Genomic DNA, 13,508 nt, shown 5'->3' on the forward strand with positions numbered 1-13,508 from the left:
TTATGTTGTCGAAATTTAATATTCCTTTCCCTTCTTTTTTAGGATGTTCCGCAGAATGCTGGAAGTGATGGACTAGGATAGATATGCTGGGACATTTTGCTTCAAAAAAATTCATTTGCCTTTCTTGTAGATGCATCAAGATCAATGTGGTAAACTTGGTCAATGAGCAAGAGTAGCAGATCTACTACTGGGAAAAAGTCAGGGAGAAACCCAGAGAGACGATCAACATTGCAGAAGTAACCCTAACCCCCCCTCTTTTACTAAGGTGCGCTACACACTAACGCGTCCATAAACTAACATGCACGCACTAGCGTTTAGAGCACGCTAAATCAATTAGCTCACCTTAGTAAAAGAGGGCCTAAGACTTTACTTTAAAAGTTCTCACCTTCCCTTTGGGGGGGTCAGAAAATCTGGATTTATCCAGACGTTGCAAAGACTATACAGGAACAGAGAAAAATGTTTCTATCCTTAAGACGAGACCCTGGGCAAGTCACTTAATCCCCTCATTGCACTAGGTACACCAGATAGAGTTTGAGCCCACCGGGACAGATAAGGAAAAATGGTAAAGTACCTGAATGTAAATCACTTAAGATATAAGTGGTATATATCTTAAGTGTCTTAATATCTTAAGTGGTATATATCTTAAGCGTGGAATGAACACAGAGGAACTAGAATCAGAAAATAATATTAAAAATTGAACTAAGGCCAGTACTGGGCAGACTTGCACGGTCTGTGTCTGTATATGGCCATTTGGTGTAGGATGGGCTGGGGAGGGCTTCAATGGCTGGGAGGGTGTAGATGGGCTGGAGTAGATTTTAACGGAGATTTCGGCAGTAGGAACCCAAGCACAGTACCGGCTAGAGCTTTGGATTCTTGCCCAGAAATAGCTAAGAAGAAAAAATAAAAAAATTTAAATTCAATCAGGTTGGACAGACTGGATGGACCATTTGGGTCTTTATCTGCCGTCATCTACTATGTTACTATATAAATAATAAAATAACACCCCCCCCCCCTTTTACTAAACCATGATAGCGGTTATTAGCGCAGGGAGCTGCGCTGAATGCTCCGTGCTGCTCCTGACACTCATAGAGTTCCTATGAGCATCGGGAGCTACATGGAACATTGAGCACGGCTCCTTGCGCTAATAACTGCTATCTCGCTTTAGTAAAAGGGGAGGGGTGTAAAATAGGAGCAACCTTTTTGTTGGCTTATCCATGTAAATGCCTGATTCGATATGTAATGTAATTTGTAATGTAATTTATTTCTTATATACCGCTAATTCCGTTAGGTTCTAAGCGGTTTACAGAAAATATACATTAGGGTGCATTAAAATTATAAGTAAGATAGGTACTTAGAAATTCCCTTACTGTCCCGAAGGCTCACAATCTAACTAAAGTACCTGGAAAAATAACAATTAGTAGAGTAATAAAGAAATAAAAAATAGAGATAGAGGAGAAAAAAAAAACATTCTAATAAGACTACAATGATCTAAAGGACTTTAAAAGGTTGAAAAGAGGGGAGATAGGAATAGATGCAGAAGGGAGAACCGTTGAAACAATGGAATTCTGGGGAAATTTAAATAATAAAATAAAATTTAAATAATAAAATAAAAACAAAACAAGTAGCAAAACAATGAATGAGATTTAAAAATATATATCATAAACAATTGAAGGACTTTCTTGTCTTGAAGAAAGTTATGAAAGACTAATTTTGGAATTTGAATACTATCTTTTCCTTAAAGATTTGATCTTTATTCAACAACTTGTTTTGGAGTTTTTTTTCTCTTTTGTCCACTCTCCATTAATAGAGGTCTAAGGAAGGGTATACATTTTATGCTTCTTCATTTTGCCTATAATATTCTATGTGTCTGGGTTTCTTGTAACAAGAGATTGTCTTGTGAATTATTTTTTGAAATCTTAATAGAAATAAAGAAAAAAAAACACATTGTGGAAGTAATATAGCACCTAACAGCAGATAAAAACTTGCACATAGACACTTCCTGAGCAAGAACCAGATGTGATAACATGCATACTTGATCTGTCCTTGCCATTTTCAGGCCACAGTTTGAAAGTCTGCTCTGCCCTTGTCTTATTCCCCAACTCCTGAAGTTGCCATAAAAGCCAGCTCCTGCCCACCTAGACCTGTCTAGCCATAATTGAAGCACAGACTGTAGACGTGATGAATTCCTGCCACAGATGCAAACACAGTCAGAGATGGACAACATAGTGCTCATTTTCAAAGCACTTAGACTTATAAAGTTCCGTAGGTTACTGTGGAACTTTGTAAGTTTAAGTGCTTTGAAAATACGCCTCGATATATTTTATTTTATTATCTATACAGTTTAAAAAGTATTGTAATATAAGCTTGTATAGAAAAGTATTAAAGATACAAGCCATCTTTGAAGTTAAAAATACTGAGTTAATGTCTTATTATTCTCAGTAACATATATCAAGCCCACAAGAGAAGGAAGACAAGGATATAATTAAAAAGAAAAAAGTTAATATTTACAAAAAGTAAGAAAAAAGCACTGTGTTCCATTTACAGAAGCATTCCACTTACAAGAGCATTTATACTTGAGCAGACACAAATCTTAAACAGGATCTACATTCAAAGCTCCCAAAGTCCTCGTACTATTAAGGTGACAGTGGAGGATTGAAAAATAAGATGCTTCACAAAACACTATTTGACTATACAATTGCATGGAAATTGGACAGTGGTTTTTTGACAGAAGTTTAAAAAATGTTCAGCCTTACTTTTACATCATTTTCCACCAAGTTATAAATTCCCATGGCACCTCTGTCAGCACTACAGTAAGGAGACTGATGAAAATATGTTCACTTTATAGCTAGCGCTACTTGCTGTGGAACGTTACAAGCTTGTAGGAATCTTTTGTAGTTAGCTTCAGTTTGTTGTAGCTGGTGTATTCTACACAAGTTGTGTAGCCATCTGGAATGGACCAATTACCCACCTTCTTGAGAGGACGTGGTATTTTAAGTTTGTAAATTTCGGACTTGGTTCTTTTTTGTTCAGAATTCATCATTCCTTATACAAAGTCATGAATGAGGCAGATGTTTGCAGTAATGACAATTTATTGTGGATATCCTGAAAACCTGCCTCCAGGACCAGGTTTGGGAACCAGTGCTCTGCACTGTAGTGAATTGAAAGAACTTTAAATGTGAGGAACTTTGTACTACAGCAGACTCACTGTTTCACAAATCACCTTGGTTTCCGTTTGTTCCTTAAATGTGGTTTCTGGTACAAAGGGGCATATGAGTCCTAAAAATATGTGATATTCTCATACTAGCGAGCGATTGCAGAAGGATGAAATTTACATTCCTTAGCAACAGCAGCAGATGAATCCAGAGACCAGTGGGATAGCACACATCTACTAGCAGGCGGAGATAGAGAAACTGATTGACAGGTGGTCCTATTGGCTGGCACTACTCTTGTATCGTCAGTATGCTCTATCTCCCAGCAGGTGATAGTCGGTAAATAGTCGCTAAATAAATATGTTCCAGCCACAGCCAGAATCCAGGAGCTAGTTGAATATTCAACTAGCTCCTGGATTCTGGCTGTGGCTGGAACATTCTATTCTCCTGTTGAGGTTTTCTCTTTAGTGAGACGCCCATTCTATTTCTCCTGTTGAGTTTTTCTCTTCACCGGCTGAACGGTGCTGGCTTTAGGGGTTACACCTGGGCCCCCCAGATCCCTGTCTCATCCTCCCTCCAGTGATAGAGGGTCTATCTGGGTCTCTATTTTTTCTTCTTTCCCTTAAAAAAAAAAAAAGACCACATTTGCGCCCTATCAGTGGTGCTCAACCAGTGGCGACTGGCGTCTACCAACCCTGTCGACCAGGTTGTGAGTATGTCTTTTTTATATTACAACTGCGGGTTATATCTTTTCTCGTGGTGTTGGAGCTGTGAGTTTAGTTTTGCAGTTGTCTTTGCACTGCAAGTTTGGTTGTTAGTATTATGTTTTGAAAGTCTGTGGAACCTGCAGCTGTGCAGTCGTGTGGTTCCTCGAATGGATTAATTTTTCTCGAACGCTACACTTTGTTTTATTTTGGAATGGCGGGCTCCAGATATGTATTTGGGCACTGTTGAAGAGATTGGTGCCTTCTCACGTGTGGGAGGCACGAGCTTGTTTTCATGCATGGGCGGGAGAGTACTAGCATTTGCGGCCTGTTCTCTAGGCTGCCTTTTACACAGCGGGTGCCGCGGCTGTGTTGGAGTTGACGCGATAGTCGATGTTGGTGGAATCGGTGCCTTTCGACGAGCTGGAGTCTCGCGCTTGTGCTCAAACGCTAGTGGGGATGCCGCAGCGTTCTTGGAGGCTGTTTCAACAACCTTCTCGCTACGCATGCCACGGTCTCCCTGTTTCTGGTCCTAGCTGTGTCTACGGGTTGCAGCTGCAGTTGCCGATGATGTGGCAGTTGGACTTTCTCCCATGGCTGCTGTTTGGGCATATCTGCTTTTCTCGCATGGGAGACATCCTGAATTGCCTGAGAGGGTGAACAATTCAATGCTTGGCTCCTTGGTTGCGGATTGTTCCTGCACTGAGACAGCAGCAGTCAAATTGCCGCTGAGGGAGGTCAGCGGCAGGGGGATACCCGGGTCTTGGTTCGGATCTGTCCTCCTATCTCCCGGGGTCCCTGTATGGTGAGGCTTATATATTTGTCTATTTTCCTCTTCTTCGCGCCTTGGGGCCACGCTGCTGGTGTCTGGTAGCGCTATAGCAATGATTCTTGGTACTAGAATGCTGGGTTTCCTGTTGGGCTGCACTCTACGGGTGGAGTTGAGTGGCCTGATGCCACCTTGCCTTTTCCAACGGGCAGGGCTGGATTTTTGTTTGGTTTCTGGAGCGATGCAAGGTCCTGTGTTTTACACGATACTGCATAGACTTATGAGGCTACCGTCTTCTCCTGACATATGGTACGCAGTCCCCCTGTTCGCATGGTTATTCAAGGGTTCATTTTCCCCTTGCTGCCATGGACCAGGTTGCTCTCATAGGAGAGAGCCAAGGCTCTATGTCTGTTTGGCACGTCCCTGAAGTTTCTCTTTTGGAATGGGTGTCTTTTCTTTCCAACAGCTGGGTACATATACTTTGCCTAGGGGCACTGAATTCAGTTTCTACTTTTCTCTTAGGGTGTTTTTCCTTTAAGAGCCGTTGGTATTGGGGTGCAGCTTATGTTGAGTTGTTTTTACTCCTGGCCGTCACGACACTGTTTTCAGAATTCTGATCTGTATGGTCAAGGTTGGACATTCTCTTCTTCTCAGGAAGCTCCGGTGGCTCATTGGGTAAAGGCACTTCTTCTATCTTCCACATGTCATGGGTTCAGATCCCTAGTATGGTCAGGTACCCCAGCACATATTCCTTAAAAATCCAGGACTTGCGACTCTCGTCCAGCCCGTTCCCCGACCTCCCATGTGTCATTCACATGAGGTCTGACCACTCCGTAGGTTTTCTTGCGGAAGGGGGGAACGAGAGAATGTCTGATCAACTTTGTATCCTCTTCTCCCTTTCCTGACTCTTTCTAGCCCTCGCTATGTCTTGGGCTTGCCGTAGTTTGTGCAGCCAAGGGTACAAGGTCTTCAAGGCTTTCTGGACCATGAGACCGTAGTTCCAGTTCCTCCAGAACAAGGGAGCAAGGGAAGTTATTCAGTTTTCTTTGTAGTGTCCATGAAGGGAGAATCAGTTGGTCAGGGGCCTAATCTCATATGGGTCGATAAGTTTCTCATGGTTAGACTTTTCTGAAATTAAATTGTGAGAATGATCATTACAGCGGGATGACAGTGAGAATTCTTTACAGCGCTTGGTCTCTCAGAAGTCTACTTGCATATCCCCAAATGACTTTCACATCACCGGTGTCTTCGCTGTCCCATCCTTGGCAGGCACTATTTGGACTAGTTCCAGCTAGCAATGGAGGCAGTCAGGGCGTTTTGGCGCAAACAGGAGGTTCAGGTACTTTCTTTCTTAGACGACCGCTTGATTCAGATGTCTTACTACACAGTCAATTTGTTAGACGCCAACGGATGATTTCTTTTCTTTGCACTTTTTTTCTTCAATTCTTTGAATGTAAATCTTCTCTTTTCCAATGAGCTCTTTCTCCTTTAATAATCCTTGGAATGTCAGGGGCTGTTGCTCACATAGGAGAGGATTGTGTTTCTTTCCAGAGCCCAGGGTGACAAGTTGCGGTCTCAGGTTTGCCTTCCTACAGTCGCCGAGAACAAGGGTAGGGGATTTTTCGGGTTCCAGGTCCTATGGGGGTGACTCCATTGGGAAGTTTGACTCTCTTTCACATGAGACTGCTGCTGCAGTCGCCTTTGTTCCAGTGGTTCCCTGTATCTCGAGGCTCCAATTGTTGTTTCTAGTAGGCTCCTCGTGCATCGCTCAGTATCTTTGGGGGCTCGGCAGGCTTGCTTTTTTCAGAGGCGTTCCTCGGTCTTTGCTGGTCTGGCTCCAAGTCACAAATCACCCCAGGCTGTCAGGTTGGGAGGGCTCAATGCCTTCAATCCTCAGCGCAAGGAGTCGGTACTCGTTCATTCTTCTGGCCTGAAGCACAGTCTGGCTAACGTTTCTGGAGTTTCAGACCGTTGTTCTGGAATGACGATAATGGTCCTTTGGGGCAGTGTGCTGACGGTGGTATTCCCCTGCAGCCCAGACGGTACGTTACGTACTCAGTTGGAGAGTAAAGTAATGGTTCTATTTCAAGGGGTGAAATCTAGTCTTCCTCTTATGCCTGCGCATCATTTTACAGGACAGTTATTGGATTTAGTTAGCCTTGCTCACAGCAAAAATCTGAGCAATGACGACTATTGTATGTTCACATGTACAGTGCTGTGTACGCCTTTCTGCGCTTTGGAAATAATGTGTTGTAGTTGTAGTAAAATCTTCTACATCCTGGACATTGGGTCCTATTTGCTCAGGCATTCCAGCTCTTTGTTTTAAGGTGAGCTCTCCTAGAACTAGACCTCTTGGCTTCATCTCAAAATTCATTGCTTCCTAGTTTATTTGGCATACGCAGGGTATGGCGGTCAGAGGGGGTAGCAACGTTGCTTCTTTCTCGCCTCTGGTTTCTTTTTTTCAGTGTTTTCCCCTGGCTGATGATCAGATGGATTTCCCATCTCAGGCTCTCTTTCACGGCACAGTCATTAGCGAATCTCCAGATTGGTTGCGCCATCCTTGCTGTGCGGATCTGATGAGTCTTTCGACGGCCAAAACTGCTGAGATTTCTTGTATCTCCAGATTTACTCACCTAGGGTCCGATCGACATGGATATTCATCCTAATTTGGTATTACGACCGAGCTTTTGAATAGTCATGGCTGACGTGTAAGGGTTATGCAAAGCTGGTTATTTTGTCCCTTCTCCAGACGTCTTCACTTGTGGCTTATGATTCCGTTTGGAGGTTTTTTCCTTTCTTGGGTACTTCTCAGCATTGGCTCCCTTCCAGAGTTATATGATTTATATTCTTTCTTTTTTGGCACAAGCTGTATTGCCAAGGGCTTTGCGTTCATCTTCAGGTGGCAATCTTAGCTTGTCACATGGCTACTTGGTCTTCCAAGAGTGCTTTCTCTTAGCATTTCCGGTTGGATGTGGGGGCGCAAGCGGAGGATGTGTTTGGTGCTTCGGTTGTTGCGGAGGCGGTGTTTGCTTCCCACCCAGATTGAGGATTGCTTTGCTATATCCCATTGGTCTCTGGATTCATCTGCTGCTGTTGCTAAGGAAGGAAAAATTATGTTCTTACCTGTTAATTTTCTTTCCTTTAGACGCAGCAGATGAATCCAGAGCCCCACCCTTTCTGGATATTGTCTGTCAGATTTTTCTTTTGCAATTTTCGAGGTCTGTTATTATTGATGGTTGTTTTCTGTATTACCTTTTGAAATTTGTTATGGAAAAGAAATTTTTTACATGCTATGCCTAGTGATGGTTCTGAATGCTTGGGCAAGGAGCAATACTGACGATACAGGAGGAGTGCCAGCCAATAGGACCACCTGTCAATCAGTTTCTCTATCTTCGCCTGCTGGTCTCTGGATTCATCTGCTGCATCTAAAGGAAAGAAAATTAACAGGTAAGAACATAATTTTTCCTTCTTCAGTTCCACTCCCTTCTCCAGTGCTGTAGAGCCCCATTCAGTTTTTCCTTGTGCAAGCAAATTGAGAAGATGCAATTCTGATCTGCTCTCGTATCTTTTTATTATTTTTGGAGTGTTCTCATTAGAGTTTGAGGCCTTAGAGACCCCCAGTGACCCTGGGGCACCTGTTCCTGGGAGAGGATGCAGACTCTGTGAAAGTAGTCTATAGCTGGCAAGGCAGACCTCGGGGTTCCTGCCCAGCCAGCCTGCAATTTGACTTGTGGAACTCGGGGTCCATTCCCCTTAAAGCTAGCTCACATCCTGATTTATCAGGTGCTTGAGTGCAGGCTATTTGGCCCCAGTATCGGTCCAGCAGGGCTTAATGGGTGCTGGTTAAGTAAATTCCTCCTCCCACCCGTGTGTGAACCGACGGGGGTTGAGGCCTCAGTCGGGTTTTAAGTCTAATTGACAGCCAGAAAATGTGGACATGGTTTTTTGAGCCACTGTCTTCTCCAGTTTCAGTTTTGTCACAGTTGAAGCAGGCTAGCCCAGCATAGACAGTGAAGTCCATTGAAGTCTATGGGAAAATATGGGGGGGAGGAATCTGATTTTGCTGGTTTTATATGCCTGGGTCTGTATCTAAGATCCCACCCTCCTTCAAAACCCCCTTCTAATAATTTTTTTGACCTTTCAAGGGGGTTCCCAGACCATTTTTAGCATGGCCATGCTGCTGCGGTGGCCATCTTGGATTTTTCCAATTACAATTAAAAGCTTCCATCTGCCTCAACAACTCTCCCTTCCCCCCCCCCCCCCCACACAAAACATGATTTTGCTCAAAATCACTTAGGATTGATTCCTCTAGTGGAGATACCCCTATATCATACCAGATTTGCAATGGATGGCTGGCTGAACAGTGGCATGGGGCATGTGAGGGAAGAGCAGGGACCTCAGGCTTAGCCTCTTCTGGTACCCTGAAGACTGGGAGATTGCAGAGCATTCCTTGGTCAGGCAAAAGAGCACTTCCGAGACTTTGGAAGATGATTGAGCAAAGCACAGGTGCATGAAATCAATGAAGTTCAAGAGACAGCAAAAAGCAGCCCTAAAGGGCACTGTTGAGGCCCCTAGTCAGGGATTTACCCCAGAATTTGTGAGTTTGCTCTGGAAAGCTTAGTACAGTATTTAAATTGTTGGGGATCTCTTGTAACTGGTGAAGAATCAATGGTGGCCCTGCACGGGGCCCTGTCCTCAAGGGTGAACAAGTGGCAAGAGATTTCTGAGCAAGAACCAGAGAACCTATCAGATAAAGACAAGGGGACTGGAAATCAGATCCCATGCCTTTACTATCCCAGAGCAAATTGTCCCTCCTGTGGGAGATTCAGGATCTCGCCCAGAGACTGGAGATCAGGAGACTGTAGTCCCCCTTGAACAGGGAGAGGACCCAACAGTATGCCACCTGTTTAAGGTGACGACATTCTTGGAGTTAATCCCAGAGTCACTGCGGAAATTAGAGACTGCAGACTTCAGTGGTGCAGTGTTCAATTATGAGTGCTTCCAGGCTCAGACTACATTTTTTTCCCTCACATCCAGATCTGATCGCATTCAGAGGCTCTCTAAAGGGAGCTAAGATGAAGAAAAAGACTATCCCATGGCTCCTGAATTTCAGCAGCTTTTTGTCCAGCCAAAAATAGACTCTCTGGTAGCTCAGGCTACCAAAAGTACTTCAAGTTTATTAACATTTGATTAATCGCTTTACATAAAATGTAACTAAATCACTTAGAAATAGGGGAGTATAAATAATCGTATAAGACATGACAATATACAAAGACTCCAATTGACTGGATAAAAGGGAGAACTACAATTTGTATAAAAGAATTTGTTTAGAATGAGAGGAGGGAGCAAAACCATAATAGAATAAAATTAAATTTTAAATTAAAAAAATACGTTTTGCATTGTCAAGAGAGAGTAAGTATTAATCGATGGGAGAAATGTCATTATTAGAATTCAAGCACATCTTTAAAAAAGAAAACATTTAAGAGATCCTTTAAATTTATCAAGATTTTTTCCCTCCCTTAAGAAAGCTGGTAGGGAGTTCCAAATAAGTAGGGCTGTTACTGAAAATGATGTGTTAGGGTGAGTATTTATAACTTTCAATGAGGAGACTGTCAGTAGATTTTGAGAAGAGGATCTAAGAGAATGGGTTAAAGTGTGCGGAATGAAGGGTGTAGTCTTGAAGGATGTGCAGGACCACAGAGTCGATGTAATCTTTAAACGGCAATTTGAAGCCTTAACCATGGGGTTTAAGGTGACCTTATGTTAGGGTCCGTAGGATTGTCAGCACGGACAACCCTAGCTAGTCATGGAGGTGATTGACTATGTGGCTGATGCTTTGAATAACATCATCAAAGCCTTGAGCAAGGTCTCAACTTGTTCTTTTTCTGCCTGCAGAATGGTCTGGATTAGGCAATGGCGGGAGATTCAGCTTCTAAAGCCACTTTAAGCAGACTCCCCTTTAAGGGGCAAATGGTTTTTGCAAAGGATTTGGATGATCTTATGGCCAGTATGGTCGATCACCGACTGAAAACACTTCTAGATAGCAGACTGCAGAACTTTTGAGAGTCTACTCGAGTACATTTCATGGCTCCAGGCATTTTTTGACAGTACTCAGGAGGGTCCTCCAATCAAAGTACATTTCAGGATTCCAGACAAAGGTTTGGTAACTCTAGATATACCCAGTCCTCTGAAACACACTCCACCATGACCTCCAACATGTCCCAATGATGCCAAGGATGTAGGAGGATGGCTAATGGACTACTGGGAGGCTTGGGTGCAGATCAGCTGAAACCGCTGGGTGCTCGACATAATCTGGAAAGGATACCAACTTGAATTCAACTACCCTTTAGCGGACCGCATTGTGGTTTCATTATCCAGATGGCCAGAAAAAGCTGTTGAAAGTCTGAGCTACAGTAGACAGGCTGTTAGCCATTCAAGCCATAGAGTCTGTTCTGCCCATAGATTCGAGCTTGGGCAGATATTCTATATACTTCGTTGTGCCCAACAAAGACTCAGAAGAGACCATTCTGGATCTGAAGTCCGTAAATGCGGTTCCGCATAGAGATTTTGCGACAGTAGCACTAGGGGAATTTCTGGCCTCACTGAATTTGATGGAAGGCTACTTCCATAATGTCCCCACTGGAATCAAACCCTTCCCCATCCATCCCCACTGGAATCAAATCCATCCCCTTAAACTTCAGAAGTAGTTATTTCATTTAATTATGCTACTGAATTAGAGGCTCTGGTAGAGATCAATTTACAAATAAGCAAAGACTTTTAAATTTGGCAATATTAATTGAGAAGAATACATACTTTGTAAATGGGTCTCTGCCAGAACCTATAATGAAAATATAAATACTCCAGCTGATGAGGACCCTCAACTATGTCAGCTGAAGACTTCCTTTGAAGGTGGCCAAAACTCCCTTTTTCCAAACTTGTCAGGCAGCAATGTCACTAAGCTACACATGCTGGCACCTCAGTGGCTCAAGGATGCTGCCAGCGACTGCTACACTTAGTAAAAAGGGAGTATTGGCCACCTTTGGAGGAGGTCTTCAACTGGTAATGCTTGAGGATCCCCACCAGCTACAGCAAGGGTCAGCAAATACTTCAACACTGGAGAAATAAAACCAAAAATGTATTTACTTTTCTGTTGAACACAGTACAAAGACATTTGCTATATACATTTCCCAAAGGTAATGTATATATTTCAGTCAATAAACCTCTTTTTTTTTTTTTTTTTTTTTAATTGTCTGGAGATTTATTTTTCTATCAGGTTGGCTCCAGTTTCTCTTTTTTCTGCTTTCCTGTCTTCTTAGGCCAGTTGCTATCCATTGGTCTTTTCTTCACTCCTATCTTGTTCTGTTCCCTCACTACAACTGCCTCTGCCATATTAACCTTTCCAAGTCCACTCAAATTTCACCCTCTTTCTCCCTTCTCCACTTTTCAGCTACCTATCAAATTTCCATCTTCTGATCTACTCCCCATTACCATATTTTTACCCACTTTAATCACTATCCTCTGCTCATTCATTTCCCTTCCAAACCCCTCCTCATCTTTCCCACAAGGTGTCACCATTCCCAGATTCTCCCTTCAACTCTTCTTCCCAGCATCTGCTCCCTCTCTCTCCTCCCCACCTTCGAAGCCTGAAATCTCTTCACTTCCACTCCAGTCCCTTTTTTCTTTCTGTTTCTCCTACCATGGTCCAGCATTTCTCCCTCTCTCTTTCCTCCCATTGTACAATATCTTCACTTCCTTCTGTTCTGGATCCATCTCCCTCTTTTTCCCCTCCCCACCCCTGCACAGTATTTCTTCCACCTCTCATGTGCAACATGTTTCCTTTCTCTCTCTCATTCCCTCCCTTGCCTCAAAGAGAGTGAGGAAAGAGAGAGAAAGTGGTGAATCCAAGATGCAATTCTCTCACCCTCTCTGCCACATCCAACATTTCTCCCACTCTCATCCCCCAGACCTGTGCAGCATATTTCACCCCAGCCCCAAGCCCAATATTTGTCCTATCACCTCTCTGCAGCACGATGCTGCATCTCTCATTCCCTCCATCACCATGTTCAACATTCCTCCCTCTTGCATCCCTTTCTATCTGACTCCCTCTTCTCTCTCCACCACAACATCCAATATTCATCCCTCTACCACCATGTCCAACAATTCTCCCTCTTCCTTTCCCCATGTGCACCAACTGTCACTCCTGCTGCACATAACCATGTCCAGCCATTTTTCCTTTCTCTTCCCACCAGCAGCATCTCTCCCTCCCACTCAGCCCTTGCAGTACTTCTTACCTTTCTTCAACAGCCCACCAGAAGCTGCTGACAGTGGCCGTTTGAAGTAGCTGGAGAGGAGACAGGCAGGTAAGCTCCTGCAGGAATTCTATCCCTGCGAGTCTGGACTGGATTCCTGTGTACTTTATTGAATTACTGACAGCCCCGTTTCCATGCAGCTTTTTACTATAAACTTTGTCTTCAACCATTCTGAGCTAGTAAGATGGCACACCCTTCCTCCAGACTTTGAGTCCCAAAATAAAGGGCTGAGGAGCTCTCCCTAATCAGACAGCTGTAGCTCCTAGGTGCACATAGAAACAATAGACGGCAGATAAGGGCCCACGGCCCATCTAGTCTGCCCACCTTAATGTCCCTCCCCTACCTTTGCCCTGTGAATAGATCCCATGTGCCGATCCCATTTGGCCTTAAAATCAGGCACGCTGCTGGCCTCAATCACCTGTAGTGGAAGACTATTCCAGCGATCAACCACTCTTTCAGTGAAAAAGAATTTCCTGGTGTCACCTCGTAGTTTCCCGCCCCTGATTTTCAACGGATGCCCTCTTGTTGTCGTGGGACCCTTGAAAAAGAAGATATCTTCCTCCGCCTCGATGCGGCC

Source organism: Geotrypetes seraphini, chromosome 2, assembly GCF_902459505.1.
Source record: "Geotrypetes seraphini chromosome 2, aGeoSer1.1, whole genome shotgun sequence".
Lineage (NCBI taxonomy): Eukaryota > Metazoa > Chordata > Amphibia > Gymnophiona > Dermophiidae > Geotrypetes > Geotrypetes seraphini.